The sequence below is a fragment of the Olea europaea genome, chromosome 15, assembly GCF_002742605.1.
Source record: "Olea europaea var. sylvestris chromosome 15, O_europaea_v1, whole genome shotgun sequence".
Classification (NCBI taxonomy): domain Eukaryota; kingdom Viridiplantae; phylum Streptophyta; class Magnoliopsida; order Lamiales; family Oleaceae; genus Olea; species Olea europaea.
Window position 1 is genome coordinate 27,696,838 of NC_036251.1, and position 4,106 is coordinate 27,700,943.

Consider the following 4,106-nt stretch of genomic DNA (forward strand, 5'->3'; position numbering starts at 1 on the left):
TATATATATATCATTTTACCCTTTAAAAATTGTTCAAAAGATGTCAAATTTTTATTTTTCTAATCAACTGACAGTGAACTGGACATAATTGTCCATCTGTCCTTGACTAGCAACTAAATTAAGGGCTTATTTGTGCCTTTTTAAATTCAAAAAGTGTATTATGGAATAGTGATTGATATTGAAATGTATGGTTAAAAAATAAGAATTTTTTTTATTTATGTGTAATATTATTTTAATGAAGAATGTATAGTTGAAAATGAAATTCATAAACTTCTCGACTCTTAGTTGAATTAAATTTATGAAACATTATCATAATATTAAAATGGAGTTAAGTGTATTTTGACCTACATCCTCAATTCAAATTCGAATAATGTCACATGTATAGAAAGATTTACATATAGATGAAGTACCGAAAATAGAGTGAATTTTTTAAAATTATTATCCGATTAAAGAAATTATGATCCAATCAAAACTCACCACCTCATATGTATTTAAATTATTAGGTAAATCATTAAAGACATGTAGCACAATAGTACAAATTCATTCAATGATTCGTAAAGCACAACGAATAAATAAATCGATTGTACAACGTGTACATAATAGTTTATATAATGATTTACACACGTACGATGCAATGAAATATGATTGGGTAAAAAATTTTAAAAAAAATCTCCACTCTGATTTGACGCTTCATCTCTTAATAAATCTTTAGGTAACAATATTATGTACAAATAACATTATTCTAAATAAATTATGCACGCGTATGTCACGTTGATCTTGCTACAGCCGCCGATGTGGACTGAGAGGGATGGGAAAGGGCCCTTGTATACAGGGTGCCGAGCTAGTATCAGCCCCTAACTTATCACAGCCCCTAACTTATCACAGGGGGCCAACTCGGTCCGCTTTTACAGATGCCCGGCATGCATAGCAAGGCCCGAGGTTAAAAAAAATGCATGTGTGTGTGAAAGGTTTCTTGGCCACCAAGATATATTTATTTATTTCATTATGTAAAAAGTTATTACATTAAATCAATCCAATCTTTTTGGCATCTATTAGTGGATATTTATTATATGTGAATAATGAGGAAACCAAAAATTTATTTTTCATTTATTTTATTTCAAGTATCATGTGTGAAAACATGCATATTTTTATTATGCTCAAGTTCATTCAGTTAAATAAATAATTTAGTTATTAATTTTAATAACACATTTCATGGATTTACAATTTTTCAACTTTTGATCACACGATCATATTTTTCTCAAAAATAAGGAAGATATTTTCTTTAGTAAAAAGTGGCTTTTATTTTTCAGGTAATTCACTCTCTTTTTCCCTCTTATCTATCCACTTCTCTCATGATATCCTTATAAAAAATGGATAAATATAATATTTTTTAGGTTGAAAACTAAATCAATCAAATACATTTAATTATTAATTTTCATACAAATAAATTCTAGGTAATTGAATTGGCTACAATTTATTTTCTTTCCATACAAATTTTATGCTTGCAATAAAATGTGCATTCTAATTGTCATCCAAATAAAACTGGGCTAAGAATTGTTTTTAAGAGAAGTAGAGTAAAAAAATGTTCAAATATTCAGGAGGACAAAAAAAACTAATTGCTTAAAAATAATTGTTAATTCTTTAAATTTAGCCAAACATGCTTTTAGTATTTATGATGGAGACAGAATAACTCATTTCGTAAATAATGAATCATGTTGACGATTTTATGTTTCAAAAGATGCAGCAATGTAACGGTTAGTCGGCAATGTTTAATCATCTTTCTTACATTATTAGCAATTACTTTTTCTTTTTTTTTAAATAGCTGATGTGACTCTAGATTGGGTAGAATAGCATTAGATATGACAAAAATATTAGTTAAAGATAGAGTAAATTTAATGGTTGCTCACCCAACTTTAGTGTATATTACTACTTGCTCACTCATCAACAAAATATATCTCATTGCTCACCCATCTATTTACTTGCTTACCCATTGATCACCCATCTCACTTCCGTCAACTTAAACTAACGGAATGTGCCACATGGCGAATGAAAATCCCACGTGGCACAAATCAGGCGTGAAATAATGATGATTTGCACAAAACTTTTGCCAGGTTTTGAAAACTATTTAACCAAACACCCATTAAAGCTGATGTGGAACAAATTTCACAAAATACATTTTTTTCACCAAATCATCTACCAGCAGAAGATGCCTCTCCGACAACTGCAGGCGGCACCTCCCATTCGAATTCATGAAGCCGTCGTTTGCTTCCCACGATGACTACCACCGTTTTCTACCCCTAGTCGAGCTCCCGCCTTCTCCTCGAATCATTTTCCAGGTAACTCATCGTTTGCCACACTCCACTCCACCCATTTCCATTCTCCTCACTTTTCTCCAAATTCATCATTTAATCAGCAACACTCATTGATTTCTCCAATGACCCATCAAATTTTGCAACATATTCTGGCGATCTTTCAAGTATTTTCGTCGATCTCCTATTGATTTTCTAACTTATTTCAACGGGAATTTCAATCCCATCTTTAAGAGCTGGACCAAGGCAAACATGGATATCAGGCACACGGATTATTTGTACTAATTTTAGTGAGACAATAGAGAATGTTTTAGCAAGTGTAATTGTGGAAAAAGAAAGCATGAAGTTTGCTTTTTCTGGAGTTACATTGTTAAATGAATGCAAGACTGAAAATGGATATGGAAAGAAAGAGGGAAAAGAAAATGGCAGTCCTATGAATAGAAGGATGGTTTGTGTCGGATTCGATGTCGTTAGAGGATTTGGCTAATGTCTTTGATTGGAATTAGAATCTGGGTCTACTGTCATATTCATGGAGGAACTCCATGGTCGAAGACTCGCAGAGAGACGGAAAGGAGAAGATGACTATTGTTGCCATTTCATGTGCCACATGGGATTGTATATTTGATTTCATTTAACGCATGTGCCATGTGGGATTTTCGTTCGCCACGTGGCACATTCCGTTAGTTTAGGTTAACGGAGATGAGATGGGTGATCAATGGGTAAGCAAGTGAATAAATGGATGAGCAATGAGTTATGTTTTGTTGATGAGTGAGCAAGTAGTAATATATACTAAAGTTGGGTGAGCAACCATTAAATTTACTCGTTAAAGATATGAAGGCCGAGATATTTTAAATAATAACTCTTATGAAAAGTTATTTTTTGATCAATAGCTAGTTTTCGTGGACGACATAGCATTCCATCTACAACTGTCGCCATCACTATCATCTCAACTGTTAAAACTTCTTCAAAATGAATTTCATGGAAAGGAAAGATCTTTTAGGGCCTATTCGATAAATGTGGGAATTCCATGGAAAATAGAATTTAAATTTTATTTCTCACTTTTGTCATATGTGATGCCAATTTTTTTTTTTTATAGAATTGATTTTTCACCCACCCTTGCCACATCAGCATTTTCCTGGAATTTCAATATTGATTTTCGAGGCTTTCTTTTTTTTTTTTTTTTTTGGGTTTTTCTTTTTCTTTTTTTTTTTCCAGTTAAGATGTGTGTGTACATGGCCTAATTGGTACATTGCACTGTTTAACTGGAGTGGATGAATCGAAATCCCTGTCTCTAGATTGGGATTGGTATCGATTATTATATAGTGTCTCTTTGACTGATCAAGAATGTTAACCGTGGCTATATATCAATTGAAACAAATTCTAAGAGATCCACAATACCAATAAATTTTATCCTTTTAATTGACAATTTTCATGTAAAACAAAGCGAAATGAATACAAAAAATATTTTTATTTCAATATTTCCATGTGAAAATTATACCAATTAAACACAATAATTGACAATTCTCAGTAAACAATTTTTAGGCAATTCAATTCCATAAAAATCGTTATCTTTTCACTCAAATTTCATCTTTGCAATAAAACAAACCCTTAGACATTCCCCACGCTTATGGTGACGATATGATTGTTTTCAACGGTGATAACAGTGACTTCGAAGAACCATCAAATTTGCATGGTGTAAGGTGGATTCTAGGTCGGTGGGTGAGACTGTAGCACCATTTAGCTCCTACTTGGCCCCTTTTTGGGGAATGAAAATGGGTGGCATGGTGTGTGTTTCTT